Raw genomic sequence first — 20,642 nt, 5'->3', positions numbered from 1 at the left:
GGGGTAGGGTAGGGTAGGGTAGGGGGTAGAGGGGGGGGGGAATGGGGTAGGGCGCGGGTGGGGAATAGGGGGGGGGGTAAGGGTAGGGCGCGGGTAGGGTGTAGGGGGGGGGATAAGGGTTAGGGGGAGTAGGGAGGGTAAGGGGTAGGGCGCGGAGATGGGCGGGGGTGGGGTAGGGGGGGTGCGTGGTGTGGGGAGTGGTGGGCGCAGTGGGGAGGGGCGGCCGCGGGGAGGTGTTGGGGGGTGTAGGGGGTTTGGGGGCGGGGAATGGGGGGAAAGGGGGTTTTGGGGGCGGGGGTGTGGGGGGACGGTAGGGGGTAGGGTGAGGGAAGGGGAGGGGGGGAGGGAGAGGGGGAAGCTTAGGGGGTTGTGGGGGGCACGTGGGTAGGGGCTCGCCCATACTTGCCTAAATGTCTACTTAGCCTCATTATCCCTCACCTGACCTCCCGCTCGCCCATCGACCCGCTTGCCCGTTAGAGGTGGCTGGGCAATTTTGATTATACAAATAAAAAATTTATGGTATATTTTTGTTATTAATTTAAGTTAATATGTTTTTTTATTTACTAATTTATGTGTTTTTTTTAGGAAAATGGCATCAAGGAAAATTTCTGTGAATCTTTCTGGACCAAAGAGTCTTAAAGGTGTATCTTCAAAAAACATTGGTGAACGAACTCCACTTGAGCTCATGCCTACAAATATTTCAAGTGCTTCAAGTGATAAGAAGCTAATCTCAGATTGGAAAAGTTCAAAAGAGGTGAAATTTCCATCAAGAGTCTGGTATGTGAAAGAAAGAGAGAGCACAACTGTGAATATATATCTATACATTGATATACCCCAAAATAATGAAAATTTGGAGGTGATGGGAAGAGTCATAGATATGTGTTCGGTACCAAACACTAAAGTTGTTTACGTACTTACAAAAGCTCCCAAGTCACATGAAAGGATTAAATACCGACTATCATATTCATTATATGACACGAGAGAGGTATCTACAAAGTTGTGTAAACAAATCGTAAATGAGATGACACAAAACATCGTAAGTATTGTTATTTGTATTTTTATTTTGCGTTTTGAAAGTGTCTCGCTATATTTTTTTAACTTTGTTTATATTAACATATGATATTTTGTTTGGCAGAATTTTGTTGAAAGCTATTCAATTAGGTTGGGAGGCATTCATTTCATAGAGCATGATATCATGAAAGTTGTTAGCCATTTTTACTCAGTGTCAGAAGAAGATATGGAAAACATGGAAAATGTAGTAATTGATGATGCTACAAAACTACATCCAAAGAATCAGAAAAAAGGCCTCTGGTGGATAAATCTAGCAAGGGTAAACAAGTTACTTTTGAGGACGATGAAGTTGAAATTGACAATGAAGCATATGTTGCCATTACTGAAGATGACATTGGAACTGAAGAAGGTCGTAAAAGACCAAAAGTAACAATTCCCAAGAATAGATCTCTTGAGAATGTTATGACGAAAAAAAGTAGAGTTGAAGATCTTGAAGTAGTCATTACCAGCAGTCAAGAACCTAGTGAAACTTCAAAAGAAAGCAGAGAAATCATTACACTAGGAGCTGATTTAGATGATGGCATAATCAAAACAAAACAAAATGCCATTCGACAGAATTTGACAAAGAGAAACTTAATTGATGGTGGTCGTACATTTCAGTTAAATGTCAGACAAACCTATAAGGCAAGTGAAGGACAATGCCAATATCAAATCAGAAAGCCACATCATCTGCATGTTCACAACTTGAAGACATTGATGAGGTACAATCCATATGCTCATGTGGTTAGTTATGTGCTTCTTGTTGATCCACTTCAAGTTCCCAATAAAGAAGCATTTGATAAGTCAAAATGTTTTGAATACAATTATTATGTGCTTGGGGGGAACCATTCTATTGAAGCTCAAAGACAATTGATGGAGGAATATCCTAATACCACGTTTTGAAACAATGAAATGTATCATTTACGCTGGTTTAAATGAAACAGAAGCAAAGTTAGTGGCATTGGATCATAATTCATAGAATGAATATAGGATGTCTATGACTTTGATCCAAAAGGTTAGATTTATTCATAGTGAATTCCTAGAAAAATGTGGTGGGGATAAGATAAATATTACTACAGATTTCCGAAAGGAATGTTGTATGGAAATAGGTTATCAAATTGAAGAGAAAACCAATTCAAAAGGTGGAAAAGACAACAGATATAGCGATTTATTCAGAGGTGTTGATAACATTTTCCAATTGGCATTTAGAACTGGAGATATTTGGAATTTGATTGATGACATTTTTAGCATGTGGGAAGACATTGGCATTAAAAACCAGAGGGTCAAAAAGTCTAAGCCATTGATATGCAGCAACAATAAATCAGCTCCTGAACTGAAGCAACTTCCAGACGATATGACCATCACGCCTTGGAGGGCGATGCAAGGAGTGAAAGATGAAAAAATTGTTAAACAATATTATCTCGTGTGAGGTCAGGGGAATTATCATTGGAAGAAATGTCTGAAGAATTTCAAAAGTAAGTTTTCTGAATTATTTTTACTTATTTCCAGGATTATAGTTATCTTTTAAATAAAACATGTTGTTATTGGTAGTATTTGTTATACATATCATTATATTAACTTTTCCTTACTTTATCTATGTAGTCACAAACTTTACATGAAAATTCAGGAACAAATGGTTAAACTGTTGAATGAAGATAGTTGGGATGATGTTGTACGCAACTATCCAGATTCAAGTTCTACATCAACATTAAAAGCTTTTTATCTTGCATTTAAAAAGGTAACTTGATTTATACATTCAGTTTTAATCATGTGTACTATTTTTAATTTAAAACTTACACATACATTTGTTTGTTTGGTAAAAGATGAGGAAAGAAGATAATGGAGCACCAGACAGTTTCAATACTTTTATTGAAAAAATAAAGATTGAAAGACTAAGAAAGCAACTTATTAAGAATGTTGAACTTGATCCAACTCTTAATCATTTCATTTGGAATGGGCTAGACACTATTCAATATCAAGTAATACAAGGCGACTGTGAAGACATTGCTAAACTCGTACCAAAAATGGATTATGCCCTGGTTATTGCAGATATTCCCCATGGTTTCAATATTCCAAACATTTACTATGATAGTGACCCTTATACTTATCAAGCTTTTAATAAAGTGGTGGCGGGATTTATGGAAGTGACGTCATCACCATTATGGAGATTTGTGACATTTCATTCAGACACACAATTGGCAATGGTATTGTCAAGCTTCAAGGGGAAAACAAATTCAAGGATGCAACTTACATGGTAAGATGTTTAAAGGTATATTTGATTAATGTTGAAAAATTCATTTATGTACAAGTTAATTGAACTTTTACTATTTTATGTTACAGGCAAAAGTCAAATCTTCTTAACAATGAAGATCAACAATTTATAAATGACTGTGAGTTCATTCATATTGATAGTTGGGCAAAAGATGATAGCCATATGTCTATGATTTTTAATTGGGTGGAGAGAAAGAGTCATAGCCAAATAATAACTTATGATGCTGTTGTGAGAAAACTAACATATGAAGACAAAGAAACGAAAGGAGAGATAGTTAAATTTATCAGAAACCACAATTATTGATTAACTATCTTATAGACATATGTTCAAATGAAGGAGATTGGGTTCTGGATTTATTTTCTGGCTCAGGTAGGTTTTGCCACATGGAATTGAATTTCAATATGTTCTTTTTTTTAATTAATATGTCATTGTACTAATTTACTTCATTATTTTTTGTGCTTGATAATTAGGTACAACACTAGCATGCTGCCTTCAAAAAGGAAGAAATTGCATTGCAATTGAGAAAGATCCATTACAATGCATTTTCATTCAGCAAAGAATTAATGCTCTTCAATTTCTTCCAGATGAAATGCAAGAAATTGGGTCGAGGAAAGGGGACTTTAGCGAATCACGTGTGGCAAAAAAGGCAAAGGAACTCCAACCACCATTACATGGAATGTTTGGAAAGACATATATTGGGAGATTTGCAGACATCAAAGACCCATTAGAAGAGGAAATTGCGCAAAAGGAAGCAGAAAATATTGTGGAAGATGACAATGATGAAACTCTAGAGGACGAAGAGTTTGGATTACGTGACATTGTTGATTAAATTTAAGTTATACCTGGAAATCAAGCTTTGCAATGTTTTGACTCTGACATTTCATGAAAAGAATAATCAATGAATTAAAGTTGTTATGTGTTCAATATTTGTAATTTGTGATTTTCGCATTGATTTTTAAGTTAATTATTATTTTTTGAAAAAAAAGTTGTTATTATTATTTTTTTGACATGAAATTCATAAAAAAAACTATTATTTGACCATTTTTAGTTAATATTTTTGTATAAAAATTGTGATTTTGACATGTTAATTCTAGCAAAAAATTATCAAAACGTTTAGTTTTTTTGTTATATTTATGTTAAAAATGGTTATTTTTATGTCCATTGTTAAAAAATGTTGTTTTTTAGAAACAATTATTTCATGTGGATTGAAAAATTAATTAAGGATGTATAAATATGTGGATTATCTAAAATTCAAACTATCGACTTTCTAATTTAAAAACGCAAAACAATAAAAACCCCCCTAATAAAAAAAAAATTAAGATAGAGAACAAGAAAATATGAATAAAATGACCACTTCAAAAACTATCAAATTTAGAAAATAATTTTTTACATTTCACACACTAGAAAATTAAAAGTCAAAAAATAGGTCTTTTAAAAAAGGGTGTGATGCAGAATACTCACTTTTTAAAATCAGCATGAAAATCACTACCATTCTAAAACTTAATGCACATGAAAAAAAATAAAGTTCCAAAAACCATGTTCTAAAAAAAACATGTGTATTTTGCATCACCACTTTTGAAAATCGGGTCATTTTTTTGCTATCTCTACGAAACGGGTAACAGTATCAGTTCCCGTTTCAAAGTTTACATTGTTTGAGAATCGATGTGATGCTGCATTAGCGATCGAAACTCATGCAAAATGTATTAAAGCTCATGATCGAAATGTGACCCCTCGAAATTTTTCGGAAGGAGACTTAGTCTTATTGTACGATCAAGCAAATGATAAATTAGGCACTGGAAAATTTGTACCTATGTGGCATGGTCCCTATGTTGTCAAACGAAAGCTAGAAAAAGGGGCCTATGGATTGGTAGACTTTGACGGGGACTCTTTAGGTAAACCCAGAAATGGTCTTTACCTGAAGAGGTATTATGCTTAAAAATGGGTGTGGAGATTTTTAGTTAGGTTAGTTTTCTTTCTAGCTAGTGTGTTTTAGATTAAAAGTGTGCTTAGCTTAGAGAGTGTTTTTCGTCATTATTCCTGCTTATCTTTGTTTTACTCTTGATATTGTAGATGTCGACGCCTCTTCAAACATACATTGGTTTTGCTGATGGTGCCTGTCGTAATACACGGAACATTTCTTCCGCAGCTTGGGTTATCTATTCGCCCTCTGATGAGTTGGTATCTATGCATTGGGTAAGCCTCGGTCAAACAACGAACAACATTCCAGAGTATAGTGCAGTGATTGAGTTATTATCTGCATCTATTTCATATGGGACTCGGAGTTTGATAGTGAGGTTAGATTTTGAACTCGTTGTATTACAGCTTAATAGAGTATATGCCATTACAAATCCAGTGTTACTGAGATTATTTTTGAGAGTGCGTCTCTTGGAATGTGAATTTGATTATATTGAATATCAGCATATTCCAAGATCCTTAAATACATTAGCAGATGCAATTGCTTCTCGAATGTTAAGTAGACATTTGCAATAATCATACAAATAAATTTAAAAACATTCCATAACATGTTTTACAAGATAAGCTGGTAATAGTGATATAATATAATATAGGAGTGTGTCAAAATATACATTGTCCTTGATCATAGGTTGAAAAACACCTTATGATCGGCAAAAATGATAAGTACAAAAAGCAAAAACGTCATATGTGTCTACAATAGGCAATCATCCTATCATTGGTGATGATCTCGATAAGAAACCACTATACGGGCCACCTTACAAAGGAACCTCCTACAAGGTCCTGGGACCCCAATCACATAGCGCTGTAGTCGAAGAGGAATGTCATCTATGCCGGTGTCTGGAATGTCTCCTGTCAAACGCTCTAGATGGCTCTCCAATTCGGCCAAGGTCTCTGCTGATTCGTCCTGTGGGGCTGGTGCTGCTACAGCTGGTTGTTTCCTCTCATAAGGCTAGAGAGAGGCTGGTCACTGTGGACCCACATATGCATTTGTAACTTTTACTATCAATTTTGGGACGAGATAAAAACAAAAAGTTAAATTAGGAAAATGTTGAAAATGATTTTACCTGAGTCATCCCATTGCTCTCCTGGTGGAAGAGCCATGTCTGGGTCACCGCGAAAATCTACCCCAGCGTAAGGAAAGTCCTGAATAGCAAAAATCTGGTTTTCCAACCAATGGAAATACTCAGGTTTGAATCGAATGACCTCTGTCCCCTCATCAGGATAACGGGCCATAACTGCAACCCATCGCATCAGTTTGGGCTCTCAAGGAAGTCCAGCTCCAACAATGAGGTGCTGTGGGACCAACATTCAGACCCTCTCTAGACCAAAGCTCATGACTAAAGCACCATATCCAAAGGTCTTCAGTTTTCCGTTTTCCTTTTACATTAGCCAACACAACATCGCACCAGTTGAAGATGGTGCCTCGAAAGCAGTCAACTGCCATCCGCATTTGGGATCCAGTGGCTATATGTAGTGCTGCACTCCCACAAAGTCTGGTAACAGTAAACGCGATTACCATGAGTTCAGGAAGGGATATGGTTTTGATGTCTATCCCTTTGTCTCTAGTCTGGTTGTTACAGAACTCTAGCTGGAGGCTATCGACAGATTGGCCACCTGGCCTAGTCCCGAATAGAGTCAAATGGTCACCTCTCTTAGGCAAACCAGTCAAAAAGTATATGTATGCTGGCTCCATTTGGAGCTGGTGATCACCAATGAAGAAGCGCTGGTCCTGTATGCTCCACCTGTCTGCCAGCCACTGCAAGAAGTCCACCTGGGCCCTCATGCCAGGTATGGCCCAGAATTTGTACAATCCGCATGCCTTCAATGCATCGATCGAAGGTTGATGATTTATGGCGGCAAGATCTACGTCCTCATGCTCCCGTTCTCGCCAATCAAGCATGATGTATACTCTACATCCAAAAAAAAGGCAAATTAGAATATAAAAATTGAAATTTTTGGGTGAATTTTGAGAAATTTAGGGTTAAAAACCCTTGCTGCGGGGACCGCACCCTCTCTGTTAGAGACAGTGCATGGGTCCACACCTTGCCTTCACGACAGGTGCGGACACCTCACTTTTCCCCATTGAGAAAAATTCGGGGTCCGTAGGCTGCCTGTGTTGTGCCTGTGGGCCCCCACGCGCGGGTTTCTAGCCTAAAAATCCTCTAAAAAATGAAATGAAACCCTACAAAAAAATTTGAAACGAATGAAATTGAAGAGTAGGATGATGTGGATTACCTGGAGGAGACGACGCTCGATTCCGACGGACGGATTTTCCGTAATCTTCACGGGAAGTTTCTGACCAAAAGCTCTATTTTCTCACCCAAATCTCAAACGATAAAAATAAATTGACGAAAGCCCTTTTTATAAGTTTTTTGAATAAATGAATTGTAAATTTGTTTATGTTTCACTTTAGAAAGGTAACTTTTGCAGCATTTTTATCCATCTTAAACACGTATGAGTAATGTTTGAGTTTTTGTTCAGGATAACGGATTTTTCAGGTGAAATCGGTCAATTTCGACGAAAAAACATTAGAATCACCTTTAAGCTCTTTTCTGACTCCTAAAACATGAAAAGATCGCTGAGTTTTTCTTTTTTAACTCGTTAAAACAAAACTAAAAAGATGGTCCACTTACAGCTCTTTTTCTGGCCGTAAAAACTTGAAAAGATTGCCGGATTTTTGTCGTTTCAAATTCGATATTGGTTATAAAATGACATGTCATTGATTGCTTTTTTACTTTTTCGGATCAGAGGCACTAATTACGAAAAGTACTCCTTGGTCCTAAAAGATCAAGTGGTTCTCTCAAGTATTGTTTTATACATTTTTGGGCTTGGGAGACACAAATTTACGAAAAAGGTCAACCATGGAGTCTTTTTAAGTTTTTTCAGACTCTTTAAAATTGAAAAACGCCGAGTTTCTCCTATACTGGACTCGTTAAAATTTAACAGTAAAGGACTTGTTCAATTACAAATAGGAACGGACCATTCCTTCTTAGGGTTCGAATTTAAACTAAGTTGGACTCATCCGAAGGATGAGCTTATAATCAAGCAAATGTTATCCTCCTCAAGCTTATCAAAAATAAAGAGGTACTTGTCAGAAATGGTGGGGGAAAAGAGAGAAAAATGAGCTTGTTTGTCATACTTTGTAACCACTCTTGAACACGACACTTTTATTCACCTGGGTTGGGAAATCCTTTGCCTAACAGTTGATCAAACCACATTGAGAGTCTTCAGCCGATTTCTGGGTATTAACTTTGGGTCAATTGTCACCAAACCATCTGTTGTGTCGTTATGTGTTCAAGAGGTCAGTGCAAATAAGCCATTCATCTGCAAAATATCTGTCATCCATCTTGACCATCCCTGAGTCAGTCCTTGCAACTAAGTTTCTTCCAAGTTGATCTATGATTTCGTGTTGTGGGCTTGCCTATGACGGATCGCTTTCTATCGACTTCAGCTCATTATCTAGAAAGATGATCTAAAAATCGTCAGTACCTTGGGATCTGCATGCCTCAATGGCAGGTTTCTCGCCTTCGACGACAGGTTGCATCATTGACCTTCGATCAAAGGATTTCGTGACATGTTCGACATCAACACATCTATTCACATCTCATGGATTGTACTGAGTACTTTGAGAGCCATTGACTTCACTGGTGGTTTCTCTCACACTTGTTAACAATTTACATCATTGACTGGTAATCAAGTGGTTTCTACCATGTTTGACTTCAACACATTCATTCGCATGGATAGAATCCTACTATTTCGGAAAGTAGAAATGAAGACCCTGGATCTAGTTTCCACAATCCAGGCTGCGAGAAATTTTGTATTCATTATACTGTGGACTATTCATAAATAGATGGCTGTGTCCATATTGTGTCTACATGTGTCTATACTTGTGATGTAGTACACGATCATTCCTATATCAGAGCAATATTTAGATTTCTAGTTAGTTTTGATCTGAGTATGGGAATGCCTACCTCAGCGATGATATGATCGCATATATATATTTTGCATTGAATGTTTTTACAGGTGCCAACCAGGCTCTCCACAAGATGATCCTTGAAATGATAAAGTACTTCACTCTTCCTAGATGATAAATGAAATCCTCATCTACTACAGACTTTGCACTTTAGGGGGAAATCTGTTACACAAAAATATCGTCACCATGACTATTTGCAGTCAGTATGGGTCTATCATCACTTATACTATCCTCCTAAGCAAGTCTCAGACCTCAGCTCTTCATGTCAAGCTTTGAAAATGAGAGAAAGACATTAAAAATCAACAAAGCTCTGGTTCTGCACTTTCTCTCACTGTTGCCTGTGGTCCCGCACCCCCTGTTCACATTACCTGCGGACCTGCCCGCTCTGTCTCTAAAGGAGTGGGTGCGGACCCCTGTGAAAGTAAAAAAGGTGCAAGTTTATTCTAAAAAACTCACTTTGGGTTAATTCTAGATGATTCTAGAAGGAATTTTGACGTGGATTGTTCGCTCTTAGGTGGTTCATGCATCCCAAAAGAGAAGGAGCTAATCCCTTGATGAGAGGAGCTATCCCTTTGAAGGAGGGCCTAGTAACTTCCCTCCATTGCACTATAAATTAAGGCATTGGGCTGGTTGCTAGAGAGGTTAGAAGCTGAATATTTTTGAGGGTAAATGCTGGTGGAATTGAGACTTCCTAGTTAAGCTTGAGAGGAGAGATCACATACCTTTTGGCTTCATTGGGAAGAGAGTGAAACTTGTCAAAGTAGAGGAGACTTCTTGTTGGACCCTGGGAGGAGCTTGTACAACATCAAGGCACAGGTTGTAAAGTTCTCCTTTCATTTGAATTAATACAATCAGATTCATTTTTCTCAACAAATTGTCTTATGTCATTTGTTTCAAGAATTCCTTGATCATCATGATAAGTATGCTTTATGATATTGGCTTTTTAGGTGCTATTTAATTTATTTACTTATTTGTGTTTGCAAATTCACTACAAGGGAGCTCATTTGGATCAAAGGAGCGAGGCTTCCACAAACTTGCATTGGACCCAAGGTAGGCCTAAAACACTGGTTTGTCTTTGTTTATAAATTGCATACTTAGAGAAAGATAGTTTTTGATTGGCTTGCTTGTCACTAGATATCGTTAGATTCTAGGAAGGTCAATCTTGTTCACAAGATCGACTCGTTCTGTGTGACAAGTGCTGAGGATAATTGGTAGGACTGGCTCCTGAGGGTTGACATCAATTACCTGAGGAAAGCTAGTAGTGGGGAGGTTGTCATGGGTAGGGGTATCCTAAAGTTTGGGACTTGGCATGAATTTATTGATGGTCGTGAAAGCCTTGGGTAGTGGAGGGGAAGTCAGGAGGTACACAGAGTTTGGGCTGGGTGCCTCTTGGAGCCCGGGGGTTATATTTTATGCTATAGTGCTAGTTAGGGAAAAGCTAAAATTGTGATGAGTTAGGGGGGATGGGGGAATGGTCATACAGAGGTGGGCAAGGGAGGTGCGGGACTTGTAACCCATCAGCTTGGCTACCAGGCTATAGGATCTGTAGTTGGCCAACTGTTATCACCTCACTCCCAAGGCCGATGCCGAAGCATTTGTAAAGAAATGGGTATGTCGGAGCGTGTGTTGGGGCAAAGTTACTAGGGTGTAGGTCATGGTCATGCTGGGTGGGGGATCCTGCATTTTGGGGGTCATACAAATGAACCAAGGGTGGCGAATTTTGTGAAAAGGTAGAGCCTTCGGGTGTTGGAAATTCAAAACATAATGTTATGGAAATCTTGGTTTCTTGCCCGCATGGCACGTCTGTAGAACGATAATCATTCTCGAACGTGAAGAGCACAAAGGCTAGCTTTGGGCCATCCTTGGGATTTGGCCAGCAGGTACTCTGGGAGGGAGACACTAGGCATAATGAAAAAAGTTAAGGGTCAAGGAAAGAGGCCACGGGTGATCGAGGCTGAGATTGAACCAAGCACCTCGGGTAAACTTCGAGGTAGAAAACTTATGGCCAACCTGATCAGTGAAGTGACTGCTTGTTATCGGGAAAACTAGTGTCCATTCAGAGCTGCTAGTCCCACTAAGACGAGTAGCTATCTTAGAAACAAACAAACTAAAGTCACTTGTGTTTTCCTTTATGGGGGATAGATGAGAGAGAAGCAGAGAGTACCAACCTTAGTCTTTCTCTAGTCTCCTTGCTCGTTTCCTCTCTCCCTTGATAGAGCTTTCGCCACTCCTTTCTCACTTGTCCCACTTCAAAGAACACCTGTAGAGTCAAGGCAGCAAAATACCATCAAAGAATAGAGATCTATAACCATAAACAATGTAGGATTAGATGTACATTAACCATATAAATGCATATACAAATACAAGATTCAGAGATATACAAACATATGGAGGAAAACTCAAATAGATTTATTGATAGAAGTAGTAGAAGAGAGGATTACAACCAAGATGTCTGATCCAACATCATCCTCCCAGCATGAAAGCCCTCTTCACCTCATACAAAGCAAGATCACCCAATAATGTCTTCAAATAGAAACCAATAGCACTTCCTTGCAAATTACAAAATTCCGGCCTCTGGATCTCTAGGATGAGAGATCCATATATAGATTCTTACAGGAGAGTGAGTCAGCTTCTGGGATTTTTATTAGTGTCATTTCACTGATAGTTCTTGGTTCCTCTTGGAGATTTAAAATATCTTACTCATCCCTGGGCAAATCAGAGAGGCAAGTGTCATATGAGTAGTTTCTAGAAGATTCTCTGGGTTTCCACCTAGCAAATTGCTTCTGCCATTTGTCTGCTCTCACTCATTGCACCCTACAGAAGGGCTTTCTAGCATGCATCACACCCCCCGTGTGTAATAGGTGAGATGCATCGCACCTTATGCATGGAGAAGTCTGTATGGTCCTGTTTTGACCAGTTCTGAGTATTTTTTCATGGAGAACTTCTGGGAGATGATGTAATCAGCTGACCTTGTTCCTTTAGGCTATGAAACAACACTTTTAGAGGTTTAGAATCCCTTGGTTTATGGACATATTGATTGGGGTTGCAATGCCCAAATATGTCTATAACAGTTGCCCCCTAAAGCATGAGGTCATAAATCTTTTGATGTCGGGTGAAATGCTTTATAATGAGGATTCGAGGTTTTTCAAACTGGAAGGTGACCTATAATAATATGCAATACAATACGTTATCTTCACAATATTTTCATGATCTAGCTGAGGCGGGCATTCCCATGCTTAGCTTTATAAATTCATATCTATGTACATAAGATAGACAACCATCTGTGTGGTAGATTGATGATTCTGGTAGAGCCATCATCCTTTAGTTTGAATGATTATCTGTGCAGTTGTGATGTACATTTGATGTCTTTATTTTCCTGAATATATCGCAGCCCGGATGGATGAAACTAGATATGGGGTCTTCAAACTCGTTCAATATTCTCCCGAAGTACAAGTCGATCCGTGTGAAAAGATATTCTGATGTTGAACATGGAAAGACATCGCCTGATTACCAGCCAATGATGTAAGCTGTTAACAGGTGTGAGAGGAATCATTGATAATGATGATGACCCTCAAGGAACTGTAGTACAATTCATGCGGTGTGAATACATGAGTTAATGTCGAACACCACGTAAAATATTTCGGTCGAAGGCCATTGATGTAAACCTATCAATGGAAGTGAGAAACTTGCCATTGAGGCATGCAAGCTTCAAAGTGCCGAAAGGGTTGTTCCTAAGTCAACTTCTTGGATAATGAGTTGATGTTGACAAGAAGTGACCCGTCGTAGGAGGGCCTTAATGAATCCCACATCTATGACACGAAATGGAGCAAATGATTTTTTGGAGGTGAAAACGATCTAATGATATAAGGTTTAGGGTGGCGGTCATGAAAAATGGAGAGTGAAGGTATTGCAGCGGATGAGGCATTAGCTAGGTTGGTGAATTCTCTGAGCAACTTCTCTTGAACATACCGGTGACACTGAAATAGATTGGTAGCGTTAACCCCAAGGTGGATGGTACAACAGACTCAATCATGGTGATGGAGTGAAAGTGTCACGTTCAAGAGCGACCTGCTACCAATGAAGCTGTTCAAGTTTTCTTCCCCTTTTTCCCTAGTCATTGGTGACTAGTACCTCTTTATTTTTGTCAAGCTTGAGGAGGATAACTTATGCTTGTTCTATAATTTGCCCTTCGGGCAAACCTGTCACTATGTTTTAATGAGCCCAATGACAGTGTTCAACTTTCTCTTGTCTTCATGGACAAGTTTGTCACTATTGTTTTAACGAGTTTAACGACAAAGATAACTCAATCCTTTTCAATTTTAAAGAGTCTAAAAAGGGACGGAAAGGCAACTCCAATGGTAATTTTTCGTAATGTAATCCCTTAAGTCCGAAAAAGTATAAAATAATATGAAAGGGATGACTTTTTTGATAGTTTTAACGAGCCGAACAAGACAAGCGCTCGATCTTTTTGTGTAATAATCCCTCGGGTCAAAAAAGATTAAAATATAGAGGAGGGATGGCACTTCTGATCGCTTTAATGAGCTGGAGAGGCCAATTGCTCGGCAATCTTTTCATATTTTACAAGTCAGATGAAAAGAGCTTAAAGGAGACTTGTTTTTTGAGGAACGAGTGATGTTTTTGGATAGCAACTGGTTCCAGATAAGGTTTGGAACTTTTCAATCACGGTAGTGTAAAGAAGGTGGCTAATACAATCACTCGTCGCAGCTGTTCCTGAAAAGGGTAAACAATCAAATGGAGGCATATGATCGGCTAAAAAATATTGGAGGTGATGGTAAGAACACGACCAAGGTTCAAAAGCTGATAATTATGAGATCGCAAAGATTATTTACTGAAGGTGGGGTTCATTTTTTAATGAGCTTAAACTCTGGGGGAACATTTGCTCATTGCTAGGTTTATTTTTTTAACGAGCTTGAAATTCATGTAAAATTGCTCATGGCTAGGTTTATTTTTTAATGATCTTGAACTTCGCGTAAAACTGCTTGTTCCAGTCATATAATAAGGATGTCTCATCGATATGTTCATTTTTTAGGGAGCTTGCACCATTTAAAACTTTTCTCTAGATCCTTTTGTATGCAAGCTAGGAATGAACAACTACTGTCCTAAGGGTTAAAGAACTACTAAGGTTAGGTAGGATAGTCTCTCAGTGGGAAATAGTCTCCTTTGCTTTGCCATTTCCATTGGTCCCAGCAAAGGTGAATGGTGGATCAGACCAATCACCTAACTTAAGTAGTTGAAGTTAGTAAAACTACATGGTTAGAGTTACTCTGGTCGCTTTTCACTTGCGTACAAAAAGGTTTGCATGCCCCCAGGTATAAAGTAGAGTTTCAAGCTCACCATATGGAAGTTCTTGCATTAGCAAGATTGTTCCATCCGCGTCGCAGACAAAACACTTCCTTGGCGATGTCCATCGAAATGGACAAAGGTGATTGCGGTCAGTCCCAATCACATAACCTTTGACGGGGGAATCCTTTTCTAGTCCAAATCCATTTTCCTAAACAGACAGGGGTATTAGGCTAGTCATATTCCTATGTGGAAACCTACCTTATATCTGGGGTTTTCCTATCGAAGCTCAGACTAGGGCGCATGCCTCCTGGGTTTCAGTCACGATCACCGAATCACTCGTAATCATCAGGGGGATGGACTAGAGATTGATTAGACATTCCTTGTGTAAAAAGACCAGTTATGGATGGAATTTGACTAATAGTTGTGTTTGAACTAGGGAATGAAAGCTGATCAACTAGGTGGACCACTTTGCCTTCATGTAGAAAACACATCACTGGTAAGAGTGAGGAAACGATAGCTCCCATGCTATAAATGTAGTCACATCCAAGGAGTAGATTGTAATCTAGAGGTCCTTGGACTACCATCACGTTTAGATGAACGGTTTTCCTTCTCAAAGTTATAGGCAAATTTGGAAGGATCCCTAATGGTCGATTGGTTCCTTTCTTGAAGGCTGTCAGATTTTGAATCTCAGGCAGAAGCGATGGCGACCCAAGTGCTTTCCAAGCAGTTGAGGAAAGGATATTCATAGAAGCTCCTTCATCTATAATAGTACCAACCATGATCATTCTGTAAGCTTGTACTATGATTCAGAATTAGATGGTAGGCAGTGTTTGCCTAGTAGATTCCAATTGAAGGAAACGACTAGATTTCTTGGAGGAGGGACCGAATAAACAGCTGGATAAATCTCTAACAAACTTCCTTCCTGCGGTAAAGGAATGGGTAGATTTCCCCCATGTTCATCAGAGTCTGTGTTTACGAAGAGAATTTGAACGGTGTCGTTCTCATTCTCTTTGGTGACAGTATCATCTGAAGGTAGATGCTCTGAAGATAAGATTGGGTCGAATTCCATCTTGACCTGTTGACTTTGGTCCGGTGTGGACTCAGAGGGTCTATCTTCAATGATAGGTGCTTCGACCGACAGAAACGGTGTGTCAATCGGATTTTCAACTAGCGATGGACTTGGCAAGAGTTTCTTGTATCCAGGAGGAAGCTGTTGCGGTGACATAGAACAGTTATCCAAGACTCTTTTAGCTTCATCTAGGAAAGGACAACGGTGGAGGACATGATCGCCTTCACACAATCTACAAGGAAATTTAGATCTTCCTTTCTTTCCGTTGGCTTCATTTTCACTAGTTGATGGTGTGCTCTCAACATGATCGTCAGAGGTTGAAGACACTGGATTGTGCAAGCAGGGAGACCAATCCCTCAGGATCCGTGGTATGTAGGGACAATCTCGATGATAGTGGTCTCCCTTGCAAATGACACATGGAGATTTAGGTTTGGAAGGTGTAGTGTGTGGATTTTCACCAGATGATGCACGGTGCCCCCTTTTGCTGTTGGATTCTTCTTCTTCTTCTCCTTCCCTTTCTTCTTCTTCTCATTTACTTGGTTTTCAACGTTACTAGCTTCACCAAGCGAAGAGGAAGAAACAAACGAAGTAGAAGGTAGGGGAGAAACTTCAGTATCATCTGGTTGCTGATTTGATTGCTGAGGAATTGCGGTGTTTTGAACGACAGAGGTCAAGAAAATCCATACTGGCAGGCCAATTGTGAGTCCTGGAAGGGACAATGTAGCCATGTGTGAAGCACCAACATCCCCCCAAGAGGAGAAAGGACTAGGATTTCCCCCAAGGGGAAATCCTTGATTGGTAGACTCCATTTCTCAACCTAAAGACCAATGAGGGAACAACGGCGTTATTTTGATTAAAATGAATTTTATGACGCTTTGACACAAGTTGTTTTTTCAATTTTTAAGAGTCGAGAAAAAGCTAAAGATGACTCTAGTCGCATTTGATTTTTAATGAGCCTGGAGTGACAAGTGCTCAGATGGACCTTTTCTTTTAAGGAGTCTGAAAAGGAACGGAAGTGACTACTCTAGGAATCTAGACAAATGGATTTCCAAACCAATCGCAAAACTGCAGAATACTTTTTACGGTATGGCAGTCAATCTTCCCGAATGCTATTTTCAGCGCATTGTGATCGATAGGGCGGCAGACATGGCTTCCTAAGGATAAAGGATGTAGCCTATTGTGGTCTCCCAATATATACTCGACAGTACATGGGAGCACAAGTCCGTACTGGCACTTGTTGTCTCAAAGAGGAGGAATCACCCAAACTACGATGAAAGTGATAGTTACCAGGCTTTACCACACCGGAATACATCTCTAGCCTAGACTTCTAAATGTTGTGCGTTAGGTTCCAAAGCGTTTTTATGTTCATTGAATTTTATTTTACAGTTGATCTTTCTTAAGAAGTTTTCCTTTAAGGTTCACCGTGTGATGTAGATATACGATTCCTAAATGTGCAATATAAGATGATAAACAGTCGTTTACTTTCTTTTTGCAATGAAAATCCTAGCTACTAAGGAAAGAGAGATGAAATTCTTTCAACATAGAGCAGAGAGCACACACTAGATGCACTTTTCCTAAATCAACTTCAGCATTCAATCTTAATGAAAATGCACATGCATGTATTGCTTTTCAATTTCCTTAATGTGAGAATGACAAAAAGAAAACTAAGTATAGATTTGAAATATCTTCTTTCAAAGCGACAATACTAACAATTTTCTTTTCAAAAAACAAAAGTAAGGTCAAGTCAACACTTTGCGATTTTGAATTTAAAACTGCTTTCGACACTTTAAATACTAATGATTCAAATCAAATACAATGGTAAAAGTGTAATCGACTATCTAAAAGAGGAATGCTTTGTGACACTCTTTTTCTTGACTGAAAACGACACTTGCAACACTTTCAAATCAAAGGATGATAGTTCGATTAAGATACTATTTGCAAAGGAGAATTGTAAATGATGAAAAATACATAAAAAAACATTCACAATTCCTTCTAATGGAGGCTGAATAATGCAAAGGAAGATGGTTTCAATAGAGATATACTGATCATAGATAGGAAAACTACTGAATAAAGCTGAAGACAATGAAGAAAAAACCAAAATCTGGAGGCAGAAACAGTCTCACTCAATCCTCACACCTATAACACAGGGAAATAGGGATGCATCTCACCTACAACACATGGGAGGTGCGATGCATCCAGGTTGCCAAGAAGAGACAGTGCGATGGACTAGGGACGAGACTGAGCTTGGTTTTTACTCACAGTTTGCAGCTAAGTTCAGGGATTTAGGCTAAGCTAATGATTGTCAGTAAACACAAAGTATAGGAGCTGATCTAATGAGGTTATTTGAGCTACCACCAGGGCACTTAGGATGTTTGCAAGCTATATTTTCAATTCATAAACCAACCCGGAGATTGACTGAAGCATCGTTGATCTACTTTGCAGTTGCATAGAAAAAGCAGTTCAAAGGCTAGCTGGCTTGACTTTAGGCTCTGTATGTGGTTTATAAAGAAAACAACAATAACAAAACAAACAAACTATTCGTTCCCCAGTGGAGTCGCCATTTTGTTATCGGGAAAACCAGTGTCCATTCAGAGCTGCTAGTCCCACTAAGACGGGCAACTATCTTAGAAACAAACAAACTAAAGTCACTTGTCTTTTCCTCTACGAGGGATAGATGAGAGAGAAGCAGAGAGTACCAACCTCAGTCTTTCATTAGTCTCCTTGCTCGTTTGCTCTCTCCCTTGATAGAGATTTCGCCACTCCTTTCTCACTTGTCCTGCTTCAAAGAACACCTATAGAATCAAGGCACCAAAATACCATCAAAGCATAGAGATCTATAACCATAAACAATGTAGGATCAGATGTACATTAACCATATAAATTCATATACAAATACAAGATTCAGAGATATACAAACATATGGAGGAAAACTCAAATAGCTTTATTGATAAAAGTGTAATCGACTATCTAAAAGAGGAATGCTTTGTGACACTCTTTTTCTTGACTGAAAACGACACTTGCAACACTTTCAAATCAAAGGATGATAGTTCGATTAAGATACTATTTGCAAAGGAGAATTGTAAATGATGAAAAATACATAAAAAAACATTCACAATTCCTTCTAATGGAGGCTGAATAATGCAAAGGAAGATGGTTTCAATAGAGATATACTGATCATAGATAGGAAAACTACTGAATAAAGCTGAAGACAATGAAGAAAAAACCAAAATCTGGAGGCAGAAACAGTCTCACTCAATCCTCGCACCTATAACACAGGGAAACAGGGATGCATCTCACCTACAACACATGGGAGGTGCGATGCATCCAGGTTGCCAAGAAGAGACAGTGCGATGGACTAGGGACGAGACTGAGCTTGGTTTTTACTCACAGTTTGCAGCTAAGTTCAGGGATTTAGGCTAAGCTAATGATTGTCAGTAAACACAAAGTATAGGAGCTGATCTAATGAGGTTATTTGAGCTACCACCAGGGCACTTAGGATGTTTGCAAGCTATATTTTCAATTCATAAACCAACCCGGAGATTGACTGAAGCATCGTTGATCTACTTTGCAGTTGCATAGAAAAAGCAGTTCAAAGGCTAGCTGGCTTGACTTTAGGCTCTGTATGTGGTTTATAAAGAAAACAACAATAACAAAACAAACAAACTATTCGTTCCCCAGTGGAGTCGCCATTTTGTTATCGGGAAAACCAGTGTCCATTCAGAGCTGCTAGTCCCACTAAGACGAGCAACTATCTTAGAAACAAACAAACTAAAGTCACTTGTCTTTTCCTCTACGAGGGATAGATGAGAGAGAAGCAGAGAGTACCAACCTCAGTCTTTCATTAGTCTCCTTGCTCGTTTGCTCTCTCCCTTGATAGAGATTTCGCCACTCCTTTCTCACTTGTCCTGCTTCAAAGAACACCTATAGAATCAAGGCAACAAAATACCATCAAAGCATAGAGATCTATAACCATAAACAATGTAGGATCAGATGTACATTAACCAGATAAATTCATATACAAATACAAGATTCAGAGATATACAAACATATGGAGGAAAACTCAAATAGCTTTATTGATAGAAGTAGTAGAAGAGAGGATTACAACCAAGCTGTTTGATCCAACATCATCCTCCCAGCATGATAGCCCTCTTCACCTCATACAAAGCAATATCACCCAACAATGTCTTCAAAGAGAAACCAACAACACTTCCTTGCAAATTACAAAATTCCAACCTCTAGATCTCTAGGATGAGGGATCCATACATAGATGTTTACAGGAGAGTGAGTTAGCTTCTGGGATTTTGATTAGTGTCATTTCACTGATAGTTCTTGGTTCCACTTGGAGATTTTAGATCTCTTACTCATCCCTGGGCGAATTTAGAGAGGTAAGTGTCATATGAGTAGTTTCTAGAAGATTGTCTGGGTTTCCACCTAGAAAACAGCTTCTGTCATTTGTCTGCTCTCACTCATCGCACCCTACAGAAGGGCTTTCCAGTATGCATCGCACCCCTCGTGTGTAATAGGTGAGATGCATTGCACCCTGTGCATGGAGCAGTCTGTATGGTCTTGTTTTGACCAGTTCTGAGTAGTTTTTCATGGAGAACTTCTGGGAGATGATGTAATCAATCAACCTTGTTCCTTTAGGGTATGAAACAACACTTTTAAGGGTTTAGAATCCCTTGGTTTATGGACATATGTGATTTGGGTTGCAGTGCCCAAATATGTCTATAACACCGCTGCATACAAGGAAGGCACCAAGGAGGAGAGCAGGTGGTTGATAGTAGAATGGGAGGATGACATAAATCGACAAGTGAGCATGGATGAAGTTGAGCTAGAGTACTGTAAGCTCCTAGTTCCAGATCCAGGCAACACGAGAGGAAGGGGGACTCAATTTAAAAAAACCCTTCATCTTTATTAGCTGATGAAATGCCTCCTTGGTAAGGATATGGAGAAAATCTGGATGATTGTTATCGAGGATTTCCCATATTACAGGCAAGAGT

The sequence above is a fragment of the Pinus tabuliformis genome, chromosome 5_1 (genome assembly GCF_031772625.1).
Source record: "Pinus tabuliformis cultivar Carrire ecotype Pingquan chromosome 5_1, CPIR1, whole genome shotgun sequence".
NCBI lineage: Eukaryota > Viridiplantae > Streptophyta > Pinopsida > Pinales > Pinaceae > Pinus > Pinus tabuliformis.
The sequence above is the reverse complement of the archived record's forward strand: the minus strand, read 5'-3'. Positions refer to the sequence as shown.